The 15,648-nt window shown below is 35.4% G+C and overlaps 3 non-coding genes across 3 annotated transcripts; all 3 read right to left on the reverse strand.

Annotated features, from left to right (window-relative positions):
• Window positions 1-10,410: 10,410 nt before the first annotated feature.
• On the reverse strand, window positions 10,411-10,492 carry TRNAS-UGA (transfer RNA serine (anticodon UGA)). Its single transcript has one exon. It is a non-coding gene; the product is annotated as a tRNA-Ser (tRNA).
• A 1,765-nt stretch (window positions 10,493-12,257) lies between these two features.
• Window positions 12,258-12,339, reverse strand: TRNAS-UGA (transfer RNA serine (anticodon UGA)). Its single transcript has one exon. It is a non-coding gene; the product is annotated as a tRNA-Ser (tRNA).
• A 1,343-nt stretch (window positions 12,340-13,682) lies between these two features.
• Window positions 13,683-13,764, reverse strand: TRNAS-UGA (transfer RNA serine (anticodon UGA)). The gene has a single exon. It is a non-coding gene; the product is annotated as a tRNA-Ser (tRNA).
• Window positions 13,765-15,648: the final 1,884 nt, after the last annotated feature.

The following is a 15,648-nucleotide window of genomic DNA, read 5'->3' on the forward strand; positions in this document are numbered from 1 at the left end:
CAAGAGTGCATTCCTTAATGGTTATATTTCAGAAGAAGTGTATGTCAATCAACCTCCAGGTTTTGAAAATTCAAACTTTCCAGAACATGTTTTTAAACTTAAAAAATCTTTATATGGACTTAAACAAGCTCCCAGAGCTTGGTATGAACGTTTAAGCAATTTTCTTCTGGAACAAAATTTTATCAAAGGGAAAGTTGATTCTACACTCTTCTGTAAAAACCTTAATAATGATCTCATGATATGCCAAATTTACGTTGATGATATTATTTTTGGTTCTGCTAATATCTCTGTTTGCCAAGAATTTTCTAAGTTAATGCAGGCAGAATTTGAAATGAGTTTAATGCAAGAACTAAAGTTCTTTCTGGGAATTCAAATTAATCAAACTCCAGAAGTCACGTACGTTCATCAAAGCAAGTACATTAAAGACGTTCTGAAGAAGTTTGACATGACTGAATGCAACTCTGCAAAAACTCCCATGCACCCAACTTGCATTCTTGAAAAGGAAGAGGTAAGCAACAAGGTTTGTCAGAAGCTCTATCGAGGTATGATAGGCTCTCTTCTCTATCTGACTGCTACTCGTCCTGATATTCTCTTTAGTGTCTGTCTTTGTGCTAGATTCCAATCAGATCCTAGAGAATCTCATTTAACAGCAGTTAAAAGAATTCTTAAGTATCTGAAAGGAACTCCTAACTTGGGCCTGATGTATGAGAAAACATCAGAGTATAGACTCTCGGGTTACTGTGATGCAGATTATGCAGGTGATAGATTAGAACGAAAAAGCACATCTGGAAATTGCCAGCTTCTGGGAAACAATCTGATATCCTGGGCTAGCAAAAGACAATCAACAATTGCTCTATCAACTGCAGAAGCAGAATATATCTCAGCGTCACTGTGCACAACTCAGATGCTCTGGATGAAGCATCAGTTAGAAGATCTGCAAATCTTTGAGAGTAACATTCCTATCTTTTGTGATAATACTGCTGCTATTTGTTTAAGTAAGAATCCCATTCTACATTCCAGAGCCAAACACATTGAAATAAAACATCATTTTATCAGAGACTATGTTCAGAAAGGGATAGTAACATTGAAGTTCATTGATACAGAACATCAATGGGCAGATATCTTTACTAAGCCTCTAGCTGAAGATAGATTTCTTTTCATCTTAGAAAATCTGAACATTAAAAATTGCCCTGAATGAAGTGTGGCTCTGAAAATGTAAAATGAGACTCTGATATAAAAACAAATGTACTTCTGCCTCTGACTCTGATACTTCTACCAGTTAAGAAGATATCTGAGTTAGAAATCTCCAGGAATCAATCTTTTGGTATTCCTGAAGATCAGATACATCAACACGTGGAGCACTAAGCGTCTAACCCTAGAACTTCTAGACAGCTGTCAAAAGAAATTCAAAGGACAGACGTTTGAAATCTCCTTGAGCAGTGTGCGTACTGTTGGGATTAGACATTCATTAATTAGCTGTAATCATTTTTCCCCCAAGCGTGCAATCTTGAGCTTTGTACTAACGCAATTTAATGTGTCGTTTTGCATGTGTTTTACTTAGAGTATATAAACACTTTTCTCACATTTCACACACTTATCACTCTCACTCACTCTAAAACCCTAAACCTCTCTCAAGCATTCTCTGCAAACTCTCAATCTTCATCTTCTTCTTCACCATGGACGCTCAACAACAAGAAGTGTTTAACTTTTCTCAACAAATGGAATCAAGCTCAACTGCTCAAACTTCAAGCATTCCAACTCCAACGGTTACAGGCGTCACCATCACCCCTGTTTACAAAGAACCCCATGTTCTTGACCGTGAACGCCATGTTAACCTATCAACCCCTTTTGAAGGACTGGACGTATTGTGTGAAACGCTAGTAGATTTCGACAACTTGAAGAGGAATGGCGTTGATCTTACTGAAGAACTTCGTAAACAAGGGTGGGAAAACTACTTCCAAAGGCTTTATGGTCCTGTTTACCCACTTCTCATCAAGGAGTTCTGGAGATTTGCAGATGCAGATGACAATTTCATCGTCTCCTATGTTTTGGGGGTAAAGATTGTAATCACTGAAGGGTCAATTGCCTCTTTACTGAATATGGAGAGAGATGGAGGAAAAAGGATTTACAACATCCCTCCTAGGTCAAAGTGCATTACTTATGTAATCAATCCAACAATCTTCAAACCCAACTCTGAAGGAAATCCTTCAAAGAACAAAGAGCTGCATCAGAACCTCAGAGTGTGGCTGAAGATCATTCTGGGAACTATTCACCACCGTCCAGCCTCTAACTCCTCTGACTACATCAATGCAGATCAGAAATGCATTCTGTATTGCATTCAGAAGGGTGTGAAGATCTGCCTCCCTGCTCTCCTTTTCAGATACCTCAGAGATTCTGTCAAGGAAACCAGAAATAACATGAAGCCCAGATCCTACATCCCTCTGGGAAGATTGCTATCTGATGTTTTCATCGAGAACGGACTGGTAGATCATCTGGAAAAGACCAAACTGATGGATGATCTGGCAATAGATACTGGGAAGCCTCTGAACGCCAGAAATCTCAAGAGTATGGGAATAATCAAGAAGATTCAAGTCAGACCCACTATGGATACATCCTGGGATGCCTTGAAAGATCAGAGGAAGCTGCCCCATGGTCTTGCAAGGTTCTTCAAAAATGAACCCAGAGATGCGGTTGTCATCTATCTTAATCGTCTGCTGGATGAAGGTGTTGACATATCTGACTTCAGCCTCGACGATTGTCTGGATTCAGAAGACGCCTTCGTCAGATACAAGAGAGGTCTTTCTGAGAAGAAGATTGCATCACAGGCAAAGAAGGCCAGAATTGGAGAATCTTCTGGAAGCAGATCTCCAGCTCCTCTGAAAAACTCTACTGGTATGTCTGTTCCTCCTCTTTCCTCTGTACCTCCGATGGTTTCCTCTACCCCTTCCTCTAATCCTCTCCCAACACCACCAATTTATACAACCTCTGAAATCCCACCTTCAACCATCAGAACCTCTCAGCCTTCACCAGTTTTAAATATCACCCGTACATTCATACCTCCCTCTGAACCTGAACAAATGAACCAAAGCACTTCTTCTTCTTCTTCTTCCACAGCCCCAGAATCACCACCATACCTCAACATTTCTTCTGACCCAGAACTCTCAGACCCTAACTCTCCAACCCTAGCCCAAATTTATGCTCTAAACCACGCTTCACAACAACCACTAGAACCTGAAATAACTTCACCACCACAACAAACAACCACCATCCCTTCTGAAAACCAACCTTCTGAAGACCAACCCTCTGACCTTCCCACCTCTGATATCAACCCACCAAACACCTCTGCTGCACCTGAATCAGAAACTGAAACTGAACCTTTAGACTTAAACCCTCTTTACGCTTCACCCCAAAGATCTGAACCTGAAGCAGAATCTGAACCTCTCACACTAAATCTCAGCCCTCCAACATCTTCACCTCAAACCTCTGAACCAAACCTTTCTGTACCTACCCTTGAGGAAGCCATCATGCTGGTAGCAGGGGCTTCAGTACAAAAGGTCAAGTCTCTGACCACTAACTCTAAAGTCAGTGATGATCCTGAATTTGTAAGGACACACTGGAACAGAGTCATTGGCTGGATGACCTCTGAGGCTTTTAGACTGAAGAACATCTCTGAACAAGTCAGAAATGGCTACATCAGAGATGCTGAGGCAAGACTCCAGGAAAGACTTGCCAGAGAAGCTGCTGAAGAAGCCAGAAGGCTAGAGGAAGAGAGACTTGCGCGAGAAGCTGAAGAAGCAAGAAGACTTGAAGAAGAAAAAGCAAGGGAAGCTGAAATCCTAAGGATTAAGGAAGCTGAAGCTAAGGCTCCGGCGGATGCAGAAGCACAAGCTGCTGCTGAAGCTGAAGCACAGCAGGCTCTGACTCTGGGAGAGTCCTCTTCTATCATCCCTATGGTTCTTCAGACTCTGAAAGAACTTAAGCAAGATCAGAATGAACTCCGGGCCAGAATGGACAAGCAAGATACTGTCAACGACAACATCCAGAACATGCTTGCAATGTTGCTTCAGAGAATGCCTCCGCCTCCGAACCCTTAGGCACTTAGGATTTATTTTGCTTGCCTGTTGTTTTATTTTCTCTGAATCTGATGTTTTCTAGTTCTTGTTGCCTTTGTGCTTTTATCTGAATACAAGTTTTTCTCTTAATTTGTTTATTTTTTTTTTGCTATGTCTTTTTGATTCTGACAAAAAGGGGGAGAAGTCATTAATAGCTCTGATGAAAATATTGTCTAATACCTTAAGCATTCTGCAACATATTTTTCTTAAAAATAAATTTATCTAACCTGGACTTAAGAAATTGCAGAAGGTATCAAGAAACCTCTTTACTTAGAAGCTCTGGTAAGAACTTCTGAACTCCCTAGCACTATCTCAGGGGGAGCTTCTGTCTATCTGATCTGATATTATTCATGTTTCATCTGCTAATTAAGTTTGTTTTGTCATCATCAAAAAGGGGGAGATTGTAAGAACAAAAATTGTTCTACAACAGATTCCTTGATTTTGATGATAACAAAGGATGAAACCAAAAATGGCACCCTAACGAAAAGTTTCTAAGTGTGCAGGGTTCTAAAGAAAGAAGGAAGAAATCTGATGATGTCATCAGATACAGAACCAGATCAGATACAAATTATCAAATGATCAGAAGCATCTGAAGTGGAAACACGTTCAAGAAAGTTCTGACTCTGAACAACGGTTGTCTAACTCCAGAAACTCTCAGCGCTATCTGAAGAAATCCATCAGAACTCAAAAGAGATCTACATCAGAAGCAAGATTCCAAGATTCTCAGATATTTGAAGACTCTGATCATGGAATTGCTAATCATGAAAGAGTAACGTTAAAGTCAAGTAAAGATTTGCAAATGGTTTTCCTAATTAAGAAAGAGACGTTAATCTCCAATTTCAATAAAGAAGATACTACTTGTGGTAAGTAGTCATTTCAAGGAGAGAAAGTTATCCTGCAGAAGCTATTTAAGTGATGGCGTAAATTCATTTTAATATCCACCAGTTTCAACTACTACTTCAACTGATATATAAAATGGGCTGCAATCAACTTTGATGGTGTAGTAAGCCAACAAGCCAAAATTATACTGAAACATCAACGCTCAAGAAAAACACTCTTGCTCTCTAAAGACCTTCACGAAGCTTTTGCTTATAACGTGAAAAACTCTTGTTCTTAATACTGTAATATTTGCTTTCTTAGAAGCACTCTAGATTACATAAATCTTTCATCTATTGTTTGTTGATTTCCTCAAGTGACTCTGTGTAGTCTGTATACTTGAGAGGACTAAGAGATTTTTCTCTTAGACGATTGTTTGTAATCTTTCAAGATTAGTGGATTAAGTCCTTGTTGAAGGCAAAATCACCTCGGCCGGGTGGACTGGAGTAGCTTTGTGTTATAAGTGAACCAGTATAAAATCCTTGTGTGATTTTCATTTTGAAAAGCGCTTATTTTTTTCAAACAATTCAAACCCCCCCTTTCTTGTTTTTCTCACCTTCACATTCAACAACAACCTCTCTAGCCTAGTGGTAAGGCATGTACAGTTTCAAGGAGGTCCTGGGTTCGAATCCCCTTGGTGACATATTCTGTACAGGCAGAAATTAAATTCTGTTTCTATGTTAACCGGTTAACCTAAACCGTTAACCGGTTAACCACTCACGAAATTGGTCCCAATAGTAAGAGCATGAGCTCTTAAATCCATCACCTTCCATTGTGATACTCTGATCCCAATAGTGGAACACTCGGGATTCCTAGGCACTACTGTTTAGCTAACAATCTTCAAAGAAACACACTTAAGCAATCTCGAACATAACTATGAGTGTCCATACACCTCATAGAGTCACACAAAATATTCCATACACATCTAGAGATAACATTTCAATATTCCATACACATCTAGAGATAACATTTCACTTTGTATCCAAAATCATTCATCTCAATCATTCTGTCCCAAACACTTCTCAAGAAGATAATTAACAACCAGACTTCCAATAAGCCACTACTACTCTTACAATTCAAATAAAATGCACTTAAGATGAACATTGTCATTACCACGCACTTATGACTGGAATTTTCTTCTAAACCAATACCTACTACTCCCTTCATCATACTGGGGTTACTTGTCTAGATGACTTGCTATGGACAATCCTCATTGTCTCCCAATAAGCTCTTACATCATAACATATTTCAAATCCTACACTTAGTCCATATGCTCCAGCTTATCTTATCTTTTGTTGGCTATCATCACCTCAACTCCTTAGAATACAAGACTCACTGCTCAACAAAATGTATGTTACTTTACATCCCTCTCAAGACAAGGAATCCATTACACTTACTTGTGACCATAATACTGCTATCACATACTTCTCTTAACACCAAGGTTTAACTTCCTCTATTCCGCTATGTAACACCCTAGACTGCTTTCAGGATTATCAACTAACCCCACAAATCAACACGGGTCTTTTCAACATGTTTTGTCCTCACTCGCACGCTTTCCAGGAAACTTCCCAGAAGGTCACCCATCCCAATACTACTCCAAGTCAAGCACGCTTAACTATGGAGTTCTTATTGGTTAGGATACCGAAAAGAAGATGCATCTTGTTGATATGGGTAGTACCAATTAATCCTTATAAGCCTTCTTTCAACCATGTAGTCTCATACCTGCACAGCCTCAGGATCCCTCTTATTCCGATGTGAATTCGGTTTTTCTCTTAGAAGCTACTAGGAGTGTCTCATTATAATGCATCGACAACCACTCCATCGCCCACGGATGTTACATGTAACCACTCTTCGGCCTCTCCGGCCTCGGGTGTTACACACTACATACTCTAGAAATCCTCGATGTGAACAATCATCAACTACACGCCCATAACTTTGTCTTAATGAATCTTAAGGGTCTCATTGTGCCTTTATCTAAAATGTGCCCCATTACAACAGTTGTATTGCAACATCCATACTACTTCCGCACTCGGTGTTCACTTGTCTTCCCATGGTAATTCTCCCAGTTCCAATTACAAAACCATTCTACTAGACTTCCTTAAATCCAACTTAATTGCTCTTATCCTCAACCAGTTCTCATACAACCAAAACCCACTGGAGCTTCCATTACCATATAATGTGCGTTATCTGTCTCCAACACAAACTCTTATAACTGATCTTTAGGTAACTAAACATTCCACAATGGTCTCTTACTAACACTGAACCACTGACGAGCTATCCCAAATCCGATCTCCCTTCTAAGACTGCACATACTTGGTTTATCTTCTAACCTCCATTTTGTCCATACATGTTTCACTTGGAATAGGCAACCATGTCCTCGAGTCTCTCCTTAGACTTCACCACTACCTTAGGCTCCCAACAAAACTGAACGTCCTTAACCCTCAAGTCTTTAACCACTTGCAAGGTACCATTCCAAATATATATATTCCATTAAGTACTCTCGTTCTTCCAAAATATTTTAGTGGCCTTAGAAACTGAAACACTAATACACTACCTCACTTCCAGACCTTATGACATATCCGTAACATAACCATCCCTTCTCCTTTACCATACGGAATCACTCGCAATACTTATTCCATATTAGTGAGTGCATCTTATTCCACTATCAAATTCACTCATTCCTCAAAATTCTGACAATTTATCCAATAGAAATCCTTAACTTCTTAACGCTGTTAACACCGCAGAATCGCTTGAACGATACACTACTCTTTAATTCCATAATACCCAAATCACAACGCCTCTGAAACTTCAACTGGGCCATCTAGTTCTCCTTACTTTCTAACTCTTGGCTTGAGCCTATTCTCAAAGCACAAGTTCAACCCACGCTTCGGAGTCCTCGTGGTCGCTCAACCATGATCCTACCTACCATGCACATAGCATTAGGTTGATCAGGCTGAATACTATATACAGCGATATTAAGAATCATGTTGGCTAAACACACATATGAGGCAGGAATAGATTTACTTATGATGTTTCAAGGCTAGGTCGAGAATCGACCTGCTCTGATACCAACTGTAATAACCCATATAATATATATCTAGAATAATATCATACAAGTGTTAAATTTTGGTACTGTCACAACATAAGTGCCTAATGGCATAATATATACACATGTCCAAGCTAAAAACATCAATGGAACATGTTATACAATAATGCCTAAACAATAAAAATCTACGAACTATGTACAATATCTTCATTGCACACAACTCCACAACGGAAGATCATAATGAACAACAACCCTTGAAACATCCATAACAGTTTCTCTTAAATTCAACCTGTAAAGAATACCTGAAAAATAACAACAATAATGGGATGAGATAATAATCTCAGTGAGTTCTCCTATCCTATGGGTCCACTCGGCTCTACAGGGTATTCTAATCGACATTCAACTCATATCCAACTCAAGTCAACAAGGGAACGAAGACTTGAGCGATGGGGAAACTATCTCGCAATTGTATGGCAACATGCATCTGAGTTCTCATAACTCAACCACGATCATTATTCAGATTCACGCAACATCGATCCCCAACCGGACCTACGTCTAGGCCAAGGCTTGGTTCACGCATGTCCGTATGATTCGACTTTCACGGTGGATATCGGGTCCTCTATGAGGCTTAATCCCCAGTTCAAGCGACCGTCACCCGTATGGGACTCTAACCCACCCAGGGTATCTTTCACCGTATGGGACTCTAACCCACATAGGTGTCCACCTTTCCCCCATGTCCGCCATGGTTGGGGCTCAAACCCAATTGAGGCTCGAATCATTGGTCCCACATCCCAATGCTTACTCATCTAAGCATACCAAAGGAGATGTGTACCACCACACAAAAAAAAACATTCTGAATACATGATCGGTTCCATAATCATTGGTTACATGAACCATAACAAAATTCAGCAATCACAGGTGACTTCATTCACCACATTACATAAATAATAACATGGCATGTTCCATACAATGCGTCTCATACACATAACTCACATATGTTCCATAACCTAGATTATCCTTCTAAGTTATTAATCATATTATACTCCTAGATTTCCTCACTCTCCTTTGTAAGGTTTTTAATCATGTTATTTCACAATCAAACATATCGACCATGTTTAATTTTCATCGTAATAAAATTCATGGCATTTATAAATCACATCATATTTTATAACATGGAACAATAATAATAGCCATTTACGTTATCTTTCTAACGCATCCGACCGTGTCCAAAACGGAGGTATAATACTCAATTAATTCATCAATCTATCTTAATCAAGATTTAGGTTAATATTTATTCATTGCATAAGCATTCAACAACAACCTCTCTAGCCTAGTGGTAAGGCATGTACAGTTTCAAGGAGGTCCTGGGTTTGAATCCCCTTGGTGACATATTCCACATAACATGATTTCTCAACACATATCATGGATAGGGAGTATCCACACAACAAGTATATCCCAATTTACACAAACCCTAACCCCATAAATATAAATTATTTTCCCCCTAAGAACTCACCTAGAAGAAGAACAAGATGAAGTTGGTGATGAAGATGAGATGATGGTGGTGATGAACATGTCTTGTACTTATTAATATAGGCCTGCCTCTTTTATTAATAATTAATCTCTTTTATTATGGGTTTAGGCTAATGAATTCGATTTTTTTAATCAATTTTTTATGGGGCATACACAATGGTTTCTATGATAACAAACACAATGCTCACATAGACACCTTATTGGATGTGACCGACTATTTATACCATAAGTAAAAATGTGATACATTTTAAATAATTGAGGAACTTAAATGATCCTCCATAAAATTATGTGACCAAGATTTATCCTTAGGACATTTTATGAGACCCCAAAAGGTATTAACCCATAAGTTTATTATACTTAAAAAAAATACTAATGTATACTACATCCGTTTTTTTATTAAAAGTTGTTTTGGGTAAATATTTTGTACAACAATGTAAGTCGTTTTATAATATCAATAAATAATTAATGTTATTTTTCCTATTATACCCTTAAATATTTACTATTCTTCCTCTTTTTAATTATGTCAATTTGTTTTTCCAATACCATTAACGTAAGATAATTTTGTAAAATTCTTCATAATTTCTCTTTTTTATACCATAATTAATATAATTCTAAATACGTGTGAAAAGTCAAAAATGATTTATAATAAAAAAAAGAGGGAGTATATCTTATAACTAAATATGTAACTAATTTTGAAAAATAGTAGATTTAATTCGCAAAAAAATTTATTTTAATTAATTTTTATTCTTACTTTTGAGACTATTGTTTTTAATTTATTTTAATTAATTTTTATTCTTACTTTTGAGATTATTGTTTTTAGATACTCTTGTTCCATAATAAAAAAATCGTCAACAGTAGGGTTCAAACCTGCGCGGGCGAAGCCCAATAGATTTCAAGTCTATCTCCTTAACCACTCGGACATATTGACTACATGCATACCAAAATTTTATAGAGGTTGTTCCTCTAATTTGCAAGTTTAATTAAATTTAAAAATTAATTTTGTGAAAAAATCAGTCTTATTTTTGAAATGGAGAAGAAAAAATGTGTCCTCTGTTTTCTAGCTTTATTTGTTTTAGGTTTATAACTTAATAAGGATCACAATAATACCTTAAGTTTACAAGCTAAACCATGCTTTTTTATTTATTTTCATTTTCCTTAATCAGTATTAAATACGTCTCATTGGCATCCAAGTAAGTATTGAGTGACATTGACACTTCAATAAGTTATTTAGTGACGAACAAATTGGTCACTATAAGATATATTTTGGAATTTAAAAATAAAATTCAAAATATCCATCATAAAATATATAGATAGTTTGAAATTTCTCTTTATCATATAATATTTATTAAACAAAATGAAATGGCAACTACCATTATGTCCATTTAGAAGTTAAACCCATTAACCACTGCTCCCACCTCCATACACAAAATCATTTTGTTTGAGATCTAAAAGTGGGGTGCTTTATATTATGTATAGGTTAGAAACTCATTTCAGTTCTCTCTTTATCCATGAATAAAAAATGGAACATTTTTCTGTCTATATTATCATATATCGATTCATTTATCAATTATCATATATGAAGATTCCGCCTTCCCTTGTCAAACAAGTCCTCAGTAACCAATGCTTAGCTTCACAAACTAAATTAGAAAGATCATTAAAATGGAAAAATAAACCAATTAAGTATTCTGGTCTCCCATCGCAGACATCCTTCAAAGCAATATAACGACGGCCATATGTTGCCACAATACCTCACAAAAAACTTATTTTTCTTTAAATTTGGCTACGTATTGTTTCCCATCGTAAAGGGGTCTGAAATCTGACACTAACAACTTGACATTGGTTTCTCTAGTTCGTGTTATGGAAATATTCAAGCAACAAGAGAAATGACGTGAGCATCGGCGACACAGAAAAACTAAGAATAAATTATTTTCTGTGACAAATTTTTATTTGTAGGGATGATTTTGAGTATCTGAGTTTTATATTTGTAAATTATGGGTTTAGGTTAATGAATTTAATTTTTTTAATCAATTTTTATGGGGCATCCACAAGGGTTTCTATGATCATAAAATAAAATTACATAATTGTCACATAGACAAATTATTGGATGTGACCGACTATTTATACCATAAGTAAAAATATCATACATTTTAAATAATATAGGAACTTAAATGATCCTTTAAAAAATTATGTGACCAAAATTTATCCTTTGAACATTTTACGAGACCCCAAAAGGTATTAACCCATAAGTTTATTATATTTGAAAGAAATTATATTAATGTATACTCCACCGTTTTTTATTAAAAGTTGTTTTGGGAAAATATTTTGTACAACAATGCAAGTCATTTTATTATATCAATAAATCATTAATGTTATTTTTCCTATTATACCCTTAAATATTTATTATTCTCTCTCTTTTTAATTATGTCAATTTGTTTTTCCAATACCATTAATGAAAGATAATTTTGTAAAATTCTTCACAATTTCTCTTTTTTATACCATAAATATTATATTTCTTAATACGTGTGAAAAGTCAAAAACGACTTATAATAAAAAACATAGGGAGTATATCTTATAACTAAATATATAACTAATTTTGAAAAATAGTAGATTTAATTCACACAAAAAATTATTTTAATTCATTTTTATTTTTGAGATTATTGTTTTTAGACACTCTTGTTCTATAGTAAAAAATTCGTCAACAGCAGGGTTCGAACCTGCGCGGGCGTAGCCCAATAGATTTCAAGTCTATCTCCTTAAACACTCTGACATATTGACTACATGCTTGCCCAAATTCTATAGAGTTTGTTCCTTTAATTTGCATGTTTAATTAAATTTAAAAATTAATTTTGTGAAAAAATCATACTTATTTTTGAAATGGAGAAAAAAATGTGTCCTCTGTTTTCTAGCTTTATTTGTTTTAGGTTTATAACTTATTAAGGATCACAATAAAACCTTAAATTTACAAGTTAAACCATATTTTTTTATTTATTTTAATTTTCCTTAATCAGTATTAAATACGTCTCATTGGCATCCTAGTAAGTATTGAGTGACATTGACACTTCAATGAGTGATTTAGTGACGAACAAATTGGTCACTATAAGATATATTTTGGAATTTAAATATAAAATTCAAATTATCCATCATAAAATATATAGATAGTTTGAAATTTCTCATTATCATATAATATTTATTAAACAAAATGAAATGGCAACTACCATTATGTCCATCTAGAAGTTAAACCCATTAACCACTTCTCCCACCTCCATACACAAAATCATGTTGTTTGATATCTAAAAGTGGGGTGCTTTATATTATGTATAGGTTAGAAACTCATTTCAGTTCTCTCTCTATCCATAAATAAAAAATGGAACATTTTTCTATCTATATTATCATATGTGGATTCATTTATCTATTATCATATATGAAGATTCCGCCTTCCCTTGTCAAACAAGTCCTTATTAACCAATGATTAGCTTCACAAACTAAAATTACATAATTGTCACATAGACACATTATTGGATGTGACCGACTATTTATACCATAAGCAAAAATGTCATACATTTTAAATAATTGAGGAACTTAAATGATCCTTCATAAAATTATGTGACCAAAATTTATCCTTAGGACATTTTACGAGACCCCAAAAGGTATTAACCCATAATAAGTTTATTATACTTTAAAGAAACTATATTAATGTATACTTCCACCGTTTTTTATTAAAAGTTGTTTTGGGAAAATATTTTGTACAACAATGTAAGTCATTTTATTATATCAATAAATCATTAATGTTATTTTTCCTATTATACCCTTAAATATTTATTATTCTCTCTCTTTTTAATTATGTCAATTTGTTTTTCCAATACCATTAATGAAAGATAACTTTGTAAAATTCTTCATAATTTCTCTTTCTTATACCATAAATATTATATTTCTTAATACGTGTGAAAAGTCAAAAATGACTTATAATAAAAAACAGAGGGGGTATATCTTATAACTAAATATGTAACTAATTTTGAAAAGTAGTAGATTTAATTCTCAATAAAACTTATTTTAATTAATTTTCATTTTTATTTTTGAGATTATTGTTTTTAGATACTCTTGTTCTATAATAAAAAATTCGTCAACAGCATGGTTCGAACCTGCGCGGGCGAAGCCCAATAGATTTCAAGTCTATCTCCTTAACCACTCGGACATATTAACTACATGTTTGCCCAAATTCTATAGAGTTTGTTCCTCTAATTTGCAAGTTTAATTAAATTTAAAAATTAATTTTGTTAAAAAATCATACTTGTAACAACCCGTATAATATATATCTAGAATAATATCATACAAGTGTTAAATTTTGGTACTGTCACAACATAAGTGCCTAATGGCATCAATATATATACATGTCCAAACTAAAACATCAATGGAACATGTTATACAATAATGCCAAAACAATAAAAATCTAAGAACTATGTACAACATCTTCATTGCACACCACTCCACAGCGGAAGATCATAATGAACAGCAACCCTTGAAACATCCATAACAGTTTCTCTTAGATTCAACCTGTAAAGAATACCTGAAAAATAACAACAATAATGGGATGAGATAATAATCTCAGTGAGTTCTCCTATCCTATGGGTCCACTCGGCTCTACAGGGTTCTAATCAATATTCAACTCATATCCAACTCAAGTCAACAAGGAAAAGAAGACTTGAGCGATGGGGAAACTATCTCGCAATTGTATGGTAACATGCATCTGAGTTCTCATAACTCAACCACGATCATTATTCAGATTCACGCAACATCGATCCCCAACCGGACCTACGTCTAGGCCAAGGCTTGGTTCACGCATGTCCGTATTATTCGACTTTCGCGGTGGATATCCGGTTCCCCTATGGGACTTAAACCCACTTTTAAGAACCATCACCCGTACGGGACTCTAACCCACCTAGGGTATCTTTCATCGTATGGGACTCTAACCCACATAGGTGTCCACCTTTCCCCCATGTCCGCCATGGTTGGGGCTCAAACCCAATTGAGGCTCGAATCATTGGTCCCACATCCCAATGCTTACTCATCTAAGCATACCAATAGAGATGTGTACCACCACAGAAAAACACACATTCTGAATACATGATCGGTTCCACAAATCATTGGTTCCACGAACCATAACAAATTCATAAATCACAGGTGACTTCATTCACCATAATACACAAATAATAACATGGCATGTTCCATAATCATAGGTGACTTCATTCACCATGATACACAAATAATAACATGGCATGTTCCATACAATGCGTCTCATTCTTAAACATGGCAACAATTCGTCCACGACCTCACATAAGCGTCGTACGAATGAATACCGTATTCTCATACATATATCACATATGTTCAATAACCTAGATCATATTTCTAAGTTATTAATCAAATTATTCTTCTAGGTTTCCTCACTCATCTTTGTAAGGTTTTTAATCATGTTACTTCACCTTCCACATAACAACAATATGTAATTTTCATCATGATAAAATTCATGACATTTATAAATCACATAATATTTTATAACATGGAACAATAATAATAGCCCTTTACGTTATCTTTAGTCATGTTATTTCACAATCAACCATATAAACCATGTTTAACACCCATCATAAATATAATTCATTTAATTTGTAAGACACATATTATACTATAATATGATATCATAATAATAGCCTTTTTCATTATCTTACTAATGCATCCGTCGGCATCCAAAACGGAGTTACACCACTCAATTAATTCATTAATCTATCTTAATCAAGATTTAGATTAATATTTATTCATTGCATAAGTATTCAACAACAACCTCTCTAGCCTAGTGGTAAGGCATGTACAGTTTCAAGGAGGTCCTGGGTTTGAATCCCCTTGGTGACATATCCTGCACAAACAGGAAATTAAATTCTGTTTCAGTGTTAACCGGTTAACCTATATCGTTAACCGTTTAACCACTCACAAATTTGCCCAAAAAGTGAGTTTTGCTACGCGTTAACCGGTTACCTCATACCGTTAACCGGTTAACACCTAAAAAAAATGGGAAAAATTCCAATTTCCATTAAT

Source organism: Lathyrus oleraceus, chromosome 5, assembly GCF_024323335.1.
Source record: "Lathyrus oleraceus cultivar Zhongwan6 chromosome 5, CAAS_Psat_ZW6_1.0, whole genome shotgun sequence".
In the NCBI taxonomy this organism is placed as follows: Eukaryota; Viridiplantae; Streptophyta; class Magnoliopsida; order Fabales; family Fabaceae; genus Lathyrus; species Lathyrus oleraceus.